Source organism: Erithacus rubecula, assembly GCF_903797595.1.
Source record: "Erithacus rubecula genome assembly, chromosome: 10".
Taxonomy (NCBI): Eukaryota; Metazoa; Chordata; class Aves; order Passeriformes; family Muscicapidae; genus Erithacus; species Erithacus rubecula.
In genome coordinates, this window is record NC_136662.1 from 12,975,679 (window position 1) to 12,989,777 (window position 14,099).

The window sequence follows — 14,099 nt, forward strand, 5'->3', positions numbered from 1 at the left end:
TGAACAAACAAACTTCTAAAACAAACCCTCTGACCCCAGTCTCTCCAGAAACAGTGATGAAAAATCAGCAGCCATTCCTTAAAGTGATGCATCCTTTTACTCACATAGGATCTTCTGGTTCAGGCCTCAATCAATTTAAAAATGTGACTGGATGAAGTATTTAAGTCAGCTGTCCAGTGATATGGCGGAGTCACATCCTGGCAGAAGCTGGGAAGAATCCTGGATGGCTTCACTCTCAGCATTCTTTTCTAAGCAGTGGACAGTACTGTTTGCCCAAAAGAGTAAGACAAGTTACATTTAGAAATACATGTATAGATTTTGACTTGCTTATAAATATATGAGTAACTTTGTTTACAGGAACCCAGAACCATGGGAGGTAATTAGTAAGTACAGTTTGCTTAGGTAAGGGCTTGCAAAACCCTTTTATCATCACTGTATCTATAACTTAGGACAGGAGCCAAATGATATAAATGTCAGTAATTACAGATATGTATTTATATTAACAATAAAGTCCACTTTTGGAAGAGCTAAGGCTGTATTTTTAATGATGTCATATGTCTGAAATTACATTCACCGATTTGTCCTGTGCACATTTCTGTCAGGAGAAATTGATACATTACCACAAGCCATCAGTAGCAGCAAGTCCTGCAAGTGGGTTCTGTGACTACAGGCAAAGATATCAGACTTTGAAATTATATATAATTTTTGTTTAGAATTAAAAATTCTCAAAAGGCCTCTAGACTATGTTCATTACATAAAATGTTCATTACATAAAAAAGTTCATTACATTAAAAAAAAAATGGAAATGCTGTGTGAATTTTGGAAGAGAGCTTTACATTCCACAGTCTATAGGCATTTTTTAGGCAAATCAGTTAACATTAATTTGCTGCTCCTAAACATATACTGACAATTGATTTTTGTGATGGCATATCTGTAGTGATATTTTGTCTCAAATATTAGGTTTTTTATGATTCAGATGTCTCCATCTTTAATAAGGAAAAAATACTTTGACAAATACCTAATATAAACTCAAAAAAAGTTTTCTTCACAAATACTTGTATAGAGCTGGCATTAATATGTTGCCTCTATTCACTCACCTTAACAAATAGGAGGAGGGACATTGCAATTTGGTGCTGTTTGGAAGGCCCAAATTACAGATAAAAGCAGCCACTGAGCTGCTTTAAATTTACAGTACAAAAAAGATCAATTCCTGGAAAGGAATTACAAAAATGAAGATCTGACTCAATCAGCTGACTAAAATGCACTTACTGAATGCAGAGATACATGTTGATAGTACTATCATTTATGCAATGTATTGCAATGAAAAATGAAAACTTAACTCTAGCCTGTATTATCTAATTAATTAGCCAAGTAACTTTAAATATGCAGAGAAAATTAGTATATTATCCCTGAGTGAATAAATAGCACGTTTAATATTTTTCATGGTGTTGTCCACACAAAATACCTTTATAATTGCATTGAAATTATTTTCAAAGATGTGTGTCCAGTAGCAAATCCTGTGTAATTAGAATATCTGTCTGAGTGTATCCAGGAAATGAATTATTTACATGTGGCCCATTGGAATGGAGGAGTGTGTCTGATATCTTTATGAAGTTCCCATGATCTCTGAACAATGCTGTAATGCACAGAAAGGTCCATGGCCAATGTTTTCTGCCTTTTTTGCACCTCCCCACAGACAAGCCCTCTGTGGTACCTGGCCTGGGCTGTAGTGAACCAGTGGAGGAGCATTTGCTCAAGGTGTTTTCTCTGTAGGTCTTCAGGGGACATTCTCACCCTAATACTTCATAGGGTGTTGCTGTATGATACATCACTCATGGGAAGGCACAGTTTTAGCTAATCCATCTGGATGTTTGTGGTGACTGTTTCTGGTCAAAACTTGACACTGGGCGTTGTTACAAAAAGCTGAGAGAAAGCAAGGTATAGACTGAGCACTGAAACACACACATCCCACAGATCCCCTGTTGAAGTTGTCTTTTTAATTTAAGGGCTACCAGCAATGGCATGAGAAAATGGAGGGTTGCAAAAATGAAGAGGAAGAGCAGCCTGGTGACTTGTGTCTGGCAGAAATGCCTCTATCGTATTTGATTTGAAATTTACATAGATGTCAGGAGTTATGACACAACTGTCACTTTAAGTTCACTTAACTGGACATGAAACAATAATGGCAAACAATCAGAATGACAGTCCTCCTACTCTGCAGTGAGGTTCTTCGTATCTCAATTCTGCAACATTTCTTCTGTTCACTCCACCAGACAAATGTGTTTCTGTTATTATGATTTCTCTGTTTGGCTTGGTGCAGCATTGCTAAAAGCAAGAGGGAGAGTTTGTAAGCTTTCTATTTAGTTTTTCAGCCATACCATTTATCAAAGAAAGAGTTTCTTAGTAACAGGTTTTAACATTAACTCTTTAATAGTTACCTTCCTGATGTAATCCATTATTTAAAAACATTATATTGTGTAAGAATATGACATTGTTTTTCATATAAAAATATAGCTTTCTATCTTAGGTTGTTTTTCATAACTGCAGGGACTACAATACTCCATGACCATAACTCTTTTTATCATTCTACTATGATTCAGTAGCTTTTGCTGTCTTATAAACAATCTTACAATTAAGAGCTAATGTTAATGGAATAGATTGTTGTCATAGGATAATGGTTTCCTGCTGCTAGATAAATGCTGTGGCAATGCTAGGACATTTATTGAAAGTAATAGTGAAGACAAAGCTAAGAGATTTATTTTTAAAGCAGGTGCCACAGATCCAGTGACACCATTCTGTTAAAATTGTTTTATTTCTATTTCACTAAGAGACTGATGAAGATGGAAGCATTTTGCCTGATGTATGCAAGTGCAGCAAAGTGACAGTGGCTCATTTCACTGTAACTGAATAAGCTGCATTGCACTTGGCTTGGGAAGAGATTTATTGTGTGGCTCATCCAATCAGAAAACAGTTTATCCATTAACTACGCTTTAAAATATGTTGTGTTTCCATGAACAAGATGGGGCTTGATGCTTTCTTTCACAGAAACAGTTATACAGGCTTCACAGAAAAGGAGGAAAGTGGGGCCCTTCAGTGCCTGTTCCACCAGTCATTCCAGGAGCAGCCCCCTTTCCTCCGTCTGCAGGGATGGCAGGTGGGGACAGTGAACCTGTCCACAGTGTGTTCCCCTCCTCCTGAATCGATGGTTCCTTGTCTCCCTTCTGCATTGGAGGGTGTTGGCTCGGTGTTAGCAAAACAGAAATGGCAGCTCTGTCTTACCAGCACTGCTGCACAGAGGGTGGACAGGAAAGTATTTGTGTAGTTTGGTGTTTCCTTTGTTTTTTGGAAAATATGCCTTCCTTTTCCATGACTTTCAAAATTGCTCATCCCTGAATTCTCCAACAGAGAACTGTGAAAAGCAGAGCTTGTAGAGCTTCATAGGCTCTCTATCTGCTCTTGTGGAATTGTAGTAAAACACCTTGATTGCCCCAAATATACAGGTCCTACAAAACTGGAATCAGTTGTCAGGAAGTACATGGGATCCATTCAATTCAATGAGCTTTCTCTGGACAGATATGCCCTAATTGCCTGACTTAGGCTTCAACAAATCTTTTGTCTTTTCTTTTGAACTGTGGAACAGCTATTCCAAGTGGCAGTGCTGTAGCTATGACAGCTTGAGGATATTCCACAAATAATAAAAAACATGATCCCTTCCTACAAACTCTGATAATTCTGAAGCATATTTAAAGTTATGTTGTAAAACAGTATAATGACTTTATATAACTATAAAGTCCCTGCTAGGGTTTCCTTAAGAAACAAACTAATTTTGTGATTAAGGCCCATGGACCTTGACATCAAACCAGCAATTCTCTGCTGCAAGGACTTACTCTGTAGCTGCTCAAAGCACAGTTCCGAATTAACTTCTAAGACCACAGCTTGAAGGCAGTAAACAACTTTAACCTTTTCTTGGTCACAGACACATCTCACAAACAGGAGTACAAAAATTTTGCTTTAACCAATGTGCAGATATTCTGAGAACTAATTCATTCTTCAGTTTCTGAGTTTTAAGAAAATGTTTATACTAACAAGTGGGCAAGTGTTACAGTACTTGTTTCAAAGGGCCATCAGGTAAGGTTGTTCCTCTGCAGAGCCTAGCCCCTTATGAAGGGTGAGAGAACATCACAGAGAAAAACAGAAATAGGAGAGAACTGCAATTGTGACAGAATTAACCCTTGCAGCAGTGAGGTCTGTTGGGTCATCTGCAGAGCACACAGTGCAGAGCTCCAGCAAACACATATTCTTCCAAGCACAGCACCTGATCTTCTGTTTGTGCCTTCTGGTATCAGTCTCCTATCTGAAGTTTAGGATTCATAGGAATCATCTAGGAGATGATTTCCATATCCTTAAATCACTGGAGTAATTTACCTGAGCACCTTTAAGGATGTGACTGTAAGCATTGTAAAGTCTTACGACTTTATTAAAAAATTTAGTGTACCTGTTTAAAGTCACAACTCTGGAATTATGATCTAAATACAAATCTGCTTTCAACATTTTTTGTAGGAGTTTTGAGTCTTCCTTATTAGGCAAAACATTAGTTGTTAAAGAACCACCAGAGACAAATGAAAATAATTTATTCCCATTTAGTATTTTATTTTAAAAGTTATTCTCCATTTGATCCAATAAATAGTGAGGAGTCATGACATAAATTTTTGGGATTGCCAGTACAGTAATCAAATGTCCTATCACCACATACTGAATCTGCCCAAGAAATCCTCAGTTCAAGGAATTTTTAAACTTCTTTTGTTGATAGGTTTCTCCACATCACATGGGAGTGCACACAATCAATCAGTATTTCATTTCCATAGCCCATACTGCTTCCCCAAGAGAGGCAGAATTCCCCATGTCAGTTATCCCATCATAAGGCAGATCCCCAGCCTCTTGCAGCTCTTTGAACTAAGACGGCCGTGTATATCCCACCTGGATCTGGCCCAGATGCTTTATTTCTATTGCATGAGATGATTAATTATGTGGTTTCTTTCTGTTTGTCTGATAGAAGCTGAGGTAAGAGAATGATGGTTGCTTAGTGCACTGTTATTAAAAAGCTGCTTTTGATAGCCCTGAACAGGCTTGAGCTGTGTGCTACAACTAATCATAAAGCTGCTTGCTTGGAAATGTAATGCTTGTTAATACTACACTGTACTTTTATAAGTAAATGAAATTTTGATTGGCTAGAGTTTAACTATAATCAGTAATTAAGGGTCAGCCATCCAGTAAACTCATTAGTTTACACCAATTACATTTGGTATAGTAACTAATGATTTCAGGGATCAAGCCATTTATTTCTAGGCTTTCAAAGTATAATTATTGTGTAAATCAGATAGAGTGTAAATCTTTTCCATACGTTTTGGTTGGTAATTGAGAAATAAAATGGTTTCCAAATGTATTCTCTGTCCAGTTTTTGTTCTGCAGTAGATCTCTCTGGGGACTCTTTAAAGTATATGGAAAAGGTGATGTCAACAGAAGTGTACGCTGGGCAAACTGAAACAGGATTAATTAATAGAGATGAAAGAGAAAAGCCAGCCCCTTGCAAATCATGGTCCAGGTCTCAACTTGGACATCACATCTTAAAATGACAGTTTACAATCTTAAGCATGAGTCACACAGATTGACAAGTATTCAAAATAGAAGAGAATTAAAAGTCCTTTATGTTTAATGTATAAAGGCCTTTCCAATATGCAGTCTTTAAGATGGTGTAATCTCTGGAGCATTTTGCTTTGAAGTTTAATATGTAGCTCCTCACATCCACAGAACATTTTCAACACGTTAAACAAATTAGTCTCTGGTTAACTGAAGTTTTTAGATATTTACAAGTTGCCGTTTAACTAAATTTAATATGTGCCAGCGAAGTTGCTCATGCACTTGTTCATTTAGAAAAATGCACTTTTGGAATGATTAATAAATAAACCAGCCTTTCCTATGCCTTCAACTTTGGTGTTTATTTGAAAGCAATTTACTTTAAAAAGACATTAATATCCCTAGAATTATTATTAGAATAATTGCTTTTACTCTTCTTGGAACACACATTTTTTCTCATTTCCCTTCAGCTCAGACAGCTTTTGACTCAGATATAAACTTCCTATTATTATTCCCCACTCCCCACCCCAAAAATGAAGAATAGGAATTATACACTTTTCACTAAGGAATAATTAATTTGTCTCAAGTATTAGAACAGAGAATTGTAGAATGACTTTGAATGGTAGTCTCTAAGGAATAGCATTGTTTGTTCTCTTCAGTCTTTAATGAGCTTTAGTAAATGGCCAGGAAAAATTACCTTCTTTCTGTAATATGAGAGAAGCGAAGAATGAAGGAAGCTATAGAATCCCGAGGAGAAAAGGAGCAGCCACACACACACACACACACACACACACCCTGTGCCATATCACTTCCAATGGTTAGTGTGCTTCTTTGGAACTCTGCACTAGGGCTCTAGTTTTCCATTACAGTTCAAACATATAATATCCCTAATATTTTTGTAGGAGAGAAAATTCCTGGATGTCTCCCACACACTGACAGGATCTGGCTTATGTTGGGGGACAACTACCTATTGCTGAGATCTGGAAGTCATTCTGGCTTTCTGTTTCAGCATTGATTTTGTATTTTAAGACTCTTTAGTCTATTTTTATTGTATTTCCATCTTTAAAAGCAATTTGCCTTGTAGTGCTCCAGCATGTTGCCCTGTCTTTTAATAGAATTCTTTTCCCTCCACCACATATTTGCTGCCACTCCTGTCCAGAATGGTAACACTGGCAGGTGTTTGTTTCAGCTGCAACTACAAGCCTGCCACCATGGATAGCAGAGTATGTTCAGGAACACACTTCCCTCCCCTCCAGTCTCCACACACATCCTCACCACCCAGTCCCATGGTGCTGGGGCAGCTCCATGGCTGCTCTGGGGTATGAGGGAGCTGACCCATGGCAGCCAAGTGACATCAGCTCAGTTCTGTAAGGATCTTGTTGAGTAGGGTCTTTCTCCAGTCCATCCTGTTGGAGCTGTTCCAGCTTGTATGGAATAATTAAATGGATTAAATTGATTGTTTGTGTGCTTGCTCTCAAAGCACTACTGAGAGCAAGAAACCTGGAATTTGCTACTGTCTTCCAGGGAATACCTCCATACTTGGTTTCAAGTATCAACTGGGGCAGCTCCTGGTTTCCCCTGCCAGGTGAGTGTCTCCACTACAAGACTGAAAAGTCAAGCTCAAGCTTTCCCACTCAAAGAAAGGACTCAGGTCATCCTCCTCACAGAAGAGTTCATAATCTCTTGGGTAGGGTGCACATTTAGGGGGCAAGAGATTCAAGTTCAAATTGCCTCAGGCAGAGCCTAAATACAAATCTCCCATATCCTGGCTGAACTGCACCAACCACAAGACAACCACAAAGCTCAGGAGAGGAAGATGGGCACAGGAGCAAGAGGAGAGACATGCAAAAGGCGACAGTGCTGTCATTATTATTCTGTGAGAAAAACCTGGCACAGGTGTGCAGTTCCTAGAAAGCAGCAGAGCAAGAGTGGTAAGTCAGTAGAGCAGCACACGGAGTTACAACACCTTGGTCTGATTGTGGCTTTGGATCATGGGAGGTGCTCTCACAGCAGACAGCAGATTGCTGACTAGAGCTCAGGGTCACGAGGGATGTGAACAGAGATGATGAAAGTGGGGAGAGCTGCCTGGACCCATCCCAGACATTCAGGGAAAAGATAAAAGTGAATAGCTGCTGCCAAAGTAAAAATAATTTCTATCATGAGCTCTCTTCAGTGCAATTGTTGGAGAAGAATAAATGGAGAAAGACGGTTGAAAGATAGATAGGAGACAGGAAGAACGGGACTAGTAAGTGAGGCAGAAATGTTGGAAAGAAGACAAAGAGGAAGAAACATCAGAGAGCAACAGGAGGATTGGAGAAAGAAAATGGAAAAAAACATTACTTACCAAGACACTTCACCTCTCATTGCCTCGATCTTCTGGCAATAAAATAATAACAGTAAGAGAATCACAGAGCATTTCAGTGACTTTGAAGTCCATAAATATTTAGGAGACATTTAAGTGTCCTGTTGATTGGGATTATGTTAAAAAGAGAGCAGGAAAATTTAAGAGAATGTTTTGACAAGTCTAAATCAGGGATATCAGGAAGAAATAAAGGAACAGGACTTACATGTTTAATTTTGTATGTGTAACCGAGTATTAAAATCTACACCCAAGAACACTTAGGCTTCTTAATAGTTGAAAAATTGGGCCTTTTTCAGACCAGAAAGAACACATGGTTTAAGGCAAGCAGCCACTCTTTCTTCAGTAACAACCCACTGTAACTCAAATAATTTATTTCTCCCAAGATTCATTTGAACATCTGCAGTATCATTATTTGAGTTTGTTATACTATTAGCTTTAAAATTTTATAAGCCATACAGTAGGATAGGTGACAAGTTGAAAAGTTAAGGAGGGTTAATTTAAAAGTTTTAAAGCAAAGCTATTTTTGACTTATATAAGTAAAAAAAAGCATCTCAATCCAAACCTCCATGGTTACATATAAGTAACTCACACTGCTGAAAGGATTTTCTTCGAACTTCACTCAAGACAAATCCCTCTGGGCTAAGACCAAGCATGAGAATTTAACTCAAAAGGTGATTGTTGTCTGAAGGGAGTTTTCTTTTTCCTTTCTTTTTTCCCTCCTCTCTTTTTGCTTGTTTTGTTTTCAGTGTACTGAAAAAATAAACAGCACTAAAAAAAAAGTAAGGGTCTGGAGTGTAACTGTTTCATATCCATTTTATCATTATAAAAAGAAAAATGCTGTGTGTAAACTACCTTTTCATTAAAAGCAGACCTCCTGCTTTGCCTTCAGCCCTTGTAGCAGTCTTGGTACCCACCTCTGGTGAGCATTTGATAATGCTGTAACTGATGGCTGAACAGAGAAGTATCAAGCTGTACTCTCAGCCCCATCTGCAGCTCCTCTGCATGCCTCAGCAGCTCTGAGCAGCTCTAATACTGCCCTAAATGGACAACTGAGGATTGTCCCTAACAGGAAGCCTTCAGAGAGCAGACAAGCAGCACTCTTCCCTTCACTTCCCCATCCCCAGTTCATGGGAGGTGAAGCACACTGACCTAAACCATGTCTTGATTTCTCGCTGGTCTGAGATTTGGAAGGCAGGAAAGGCAGCTGGCAGTCGGGCTTTTCTCACTCCCTGTTAACTTGGGGCATCTGGCACTGTCATTCAGTCTTCCCCTTTACAGTTGCAACCAAGGCACTCACATCCTAGTTGTGTGACTAAAAGAACCCCTGTAAAGGAAAAACCTGAACAACAAAATTGGAAATTTCTACTTTCTTTCTCAAAGACCTTGAAGTCAGTTGTCTTTCATAGCAGCATCATGAGTCCTGGTAACCTGATTATCTGGATTAAAAAAACAAACAAACAAACAAAAAGGCAGCGGATTTTTTTTTCTTCCTGTTCATTTCAACTCTCTCCCACATTTGGTTTCTACAAATTGTCCCAGGGCAGACAAGAGCCTTTCCCTCCCCCTTCTACCAGACTTTTTTCTGATTCTCTGGCAGCACATCCCAGTTACTCACTCGTTTGTTTGTTTTTCCACTTGCAACTTTTGCCCCCTCCAATGAGCTGGCTTTTGGGGAAATTACAGTAAATTATTTAATTTCAAATGCATTCAAATGCATTCAGAAAGGCACTTTAATGGTTTCTTTTAATTTAGAGCAGCATCCACATTTGGAACTTGTGAAAAAACTGAAAGGCAAGGTTTAGAATATATTTGCTACAAAAATTCACCACATTTAACCCAGGCAACTCAGATATATGCAGAATCAGCTTCCCTTGCCTGTCTTCCATATACGTGACCTGGATTCAAAGCTGCTTTGGGCAAGGGCTAACCCGTTGTTTGTGGCCCTAACACAATGTGGCAATACTGTAACACCTATTCAGGATTTGTTTCTGGAGATCCTAATTTTGGAGCCAAAATACATGTTTCCTGATGACTACTAACACTGAACAGTGGGAAATATAGCTGAAATGGGCACACAGAGATGCACCAGGAATCCATAGTCTTAGATTCAGTTCTTTGTTTTAATTTTGGAGAAGTCTACTGTGGCAAAACAGAGAGGCCTCAGAGTGGATATCAGGATATGGTAGCCTGCAGAGGGATAAGCAGCTCCTGGAATTTTCAGCTGTACCACCCTACAGGCACAGGCAAGTTTTGGCAAATGTTGGAAAAACAGAGAAACTTTAAAAAAAACCCAACAAAACAACAACAACAACAACAAAACAAAAACAAACAAAAAACCCCCCAAAAAAATCCACCAAACAATATTTAAGCAATCAGAAAGCTATTCCATTCATAAATGTCCCATCTACTCTCCACCACCAAATTCTGGGTATAATTTTTCAGTCAGCAATTGGCATTCAGCACTTTTAGCTGTCTGCTGCTATCTCATTCATACAGCTTTTTCATTGCAGGTCAATATTATCTGACTAGGTTCAGATTAAATCTTAATACACCGTTCATCTGAAAAACACCAACTCCAAGCACATTGAAAAATTGCAAACATAAACAGTATAGTTTCCATGGATGAGGATGTATTAAAATGTATTCCAAAGGGAAGAGTAGCAGGAAAAAGAGGAATGTGAAGCTATGATCACAGAAGAGAATGCCCTCTTTCAGCTGGGATTTTATGTAAGAGCAAGAATGAATGTGGCAAAGAGAAGAACGGTCTGTCTCCTCACTGCTGCTTCTCTAGCAAAGATGATTTCTACATCAGCCATGGTAAAATTAGACAGAGGAATAGCAGATCTGAATATTGTATGGGAAGATGTGAAATGAGGAAGAGTTCAGTGCAGTTCAAGGATGGCAAAGTATAATGAAAGCAAATGGAAAGTAAGAGCTGAAACTGGAAGAGATGAACTGAAGGAGCCTAATATGAAGACCCAAGTTTAATTAATAAAGACAGGCAGAGCAAGCTGAACAGAGAAGACTCATTTAAAATGTCAAAATATATCTTTAGGACTGGCAGCTAAAGTAAAAATAAAGGCAACATACATAGAAAAAAACATGGAAGTTTATGGGTGCAAGACTGGGTTCAAGGATGGGAGTGCTGTGAAAACCTGAGACTACAGGAAAGCTCCTCTGGGACATGACAGTGCTGTTTATTGCTGTCTTCCAAGGACCCAGCATACTGCTCCATTAGCAAAAGGGATCACAAATCACCTAATCTGTTTAAGTTAAGGCAGCAGAGTCATTTCACCTGGTGATGAACATGGATATGAGCTAACCAGGCTGGCTTTACTTGTTGTGCATTAGGGAATGTTTGCTTGGCCTCTTCTGATGGCAGAGATATAGGGAGGGACCGGGGCAAGCAGAAAAATGTGGTGTGGTTTTCAGCTAGTAAAGGGTGTCTGAAGGCACTGGTGAAGATATTTGTTTGGTCTAGGTCAACACATGAACATGAAGACTGGAACCAATACAATCTTAAGTTGAATAAAACTCAAGGAAAGAGTTATCATCAACAATACAGACAGCAAGAAAATGTCATCTTTCTACATCTCACTGATATGAGTAAGGAACACTTGCATCAGGTGAATTGGTAGAGTTAGGAAGCACACCAAAAACTGAGCTTCCATACCAAAAATTTACTTCTGTGATCCAGAGTGGTTCTGTTCTCCGGGGTAGGTAGATCATGGGAAGTTTGTTTCACTGCAGCTATTGTTATAGCAATTCAAAGAGAGACCAAACAAGAATTTTGTTCTAAAAGTGGGAGATTTTAGAAACATAAAAATAACATATTAAACTGAAATATGGAAATATTCTCAGTAGTCACTCTTGTGTTGCTCCCTATAATAATAGCTGAGATTCACAAATACATGTTCTGTTGAGAGGCCACCACTTCTGTATTTTCAGGGGTCTGAACCTATAAAACCTTTGCCATTAACTTTATATCTATCTTCTATGTTACAATTTATATTGAGGCCCTTAGTATCTGACTCAGTAGGCCTTATGTTGTTAAGCTTTCCACCATTTATCTCCTTATTTTGGCTGCCTGTCATTCATATTTCTTTAAAGTTCAGCTGAAACCAGTAGTTCATGTTAGTGCTACTTTGCATTGCAAAAATTAAGCAGTAGAATTTGCAATCCAAGTCGTTCACGGAACATTCTTATACAGCACATAATTTGCCAACAGCTAAATTAATCTTGCTTCACAATGTGAGGCTGTGTACATGTGGTTTCTGATACAAAAGGCTCCAGTGAAATCAACAGTACAGGCATCATATTAACTCAGAACCAGCGTCTTCAGGTCCATGAAGCTTAGTTATGTGCCTGCTAATTTGGAACTCAAAGGTAAGCAAGAATCTCAGCTCTCCTTTTTAAACAGTGTGAAGTTTCAATCCAATTTACAGTGTGTAGATGAAAACATAAATCAGTAGCTGGTCTCCCCTGCACATACTAATTTAATGAGCTGGGGCTTTGACCACATGTGTATACACACTCTGGGAACCTGAAGGCCTTTCCCTCTATACTGCATTAGGTTTGGATGCATGCCAAATAAATATCTGTAAGCTGAAGGGAATGGGGAAAGGCAGTCTGTCCCAACAGTCAGCACCAGGGTCTAAAACAAGGCTACAAGAGACAAGTCAGGGATCAAGCACCATCCATAACCTCCAACTGATGATCAGCTGAGGATATTCAAGAGCTGCTTCAAGTAGCAGCAGAGCCCAGACAGCAGCCCCAAAACATATCCCAGGACAATGCCTAGGGTCACCACAGCTCAGCTGGAAAGGGCTGGATCCAGTACAACACAGAGGATCTGGAAGAAAGTTCCAAGAAGAGGGTGACACAAAGTTTTCCTCAGACCTACATTTTGGCTTGTTGCCTAGGGCACTACAAAACAAAGCACATTTGGGGTTTTTTCCTAGTAGATCTTGAAAAAAGGTGTGTAGTGACATTTCTGTCAGAATGCAAAATAAAGTTTATAATAAAAAGATAGAGGATAAATATTCATGCACAGCCACCAAGTCTGCCTTGGCACTACTCACATAGTGTGACTTCTGTTGACCTGACAAGACTGTGACCTGAAACACAGACTCCAAGACAGCAGTGTTTCCTCAGCTCCTGTCTCCTCTCTGTCTTGTCCCAAAGACCATTGACCCAGAGGGATGAAGCCTTGGGTTTATCATTCTCAGACCATGGAATTGAGTCCATTCACAAACAGCTCCCTTCTGCAGTACTAGTCTAAACCAATTCCCTTCACACATTTGTCCAGGCAACAACTCATCCAGTCCCAAGCTATTGTTTCAGACACGCAAAAGAGTGAAAATAGACTACTCTGAGGAGATGTTCCTGAGAAGATAATCTTAAAAACATGACTACTAATGTCAGGTGTCTTTGGCTTCACAGAGAAAGTCAAGGTAGAGCCAGGAAAAAGCAGAATAAAGGCAATTGATATAGGTACAGCATAGAAAATCAAAATACTGCTGGAACATCAATTCATCATACGAAAACAGAAATTGCAAGGCACATTCAGATAAGGCTATAGTACTGATCACCTCTCTGCCACGAGAAGAATGAAATCTATATCAGATTTTTGCTTAGCTGTCAAAGGAAAAACAAAATTATATTAACCATCTCTGAGAATCTGAACAACAGAATTAGTAATTTATGTCTGAAATTAATTTAAAAGCATGTTTATCTTAGCTTATTAAATCACACTTATTAAAAGGAAAAAAAATAGAAGTTCTGTGACATGAGAACAAACTACACTGGGAGTGGAATGTCAGGACATCCCCAGCCTGAGTGAAGGGAAGGGATGGGATGGGATGGGATGGGATGGGATGGGATGGGATGGGATGGGATGGGATGGGATGGGATGGGATGGGATGGGATGGGATGGGATGGGATGGGATGGGATGGGATGGCCATCTGCTATCACCATCTAGAAAACCTTTTGGTGGAAAGTTTCCTTGCAGCCTCTCTTTGTTAGAGTAACTGAGTTTGGCTCTATTGCTCGGGTTCTACCCATAACTTTAGTTCAGAGTACCTCAGATCTAAGCCTTGCTGA

At 39.2% G+C, this 14,099-nt stretch overlaps 1 long non-coding RNA gene across 4 annotated transcripts in view; it reads right to left on the reverse strand.

The window, feature by feature from the left end:
• Positions 1–3,346: 3,346 nt before the first annotated feature.
• The window catches only part of LOC306805511, a 49,960-nt gene continuing 39,207 nt past the window's right edge, over positions 3,347–14,099 (reverse strand). For all 4 annotated transcript variants that reach the window (XR_013775233.1, XR_013775234.1, XR_013775235.1 and 1 more), the window contains one exon: positions 3,347–9,432. This is a non-coding gene — a long non-coding RNA (uncharacterized lncRNA). The remainder of the gene's footprint in view (positions 9,433–14,099) is intronic.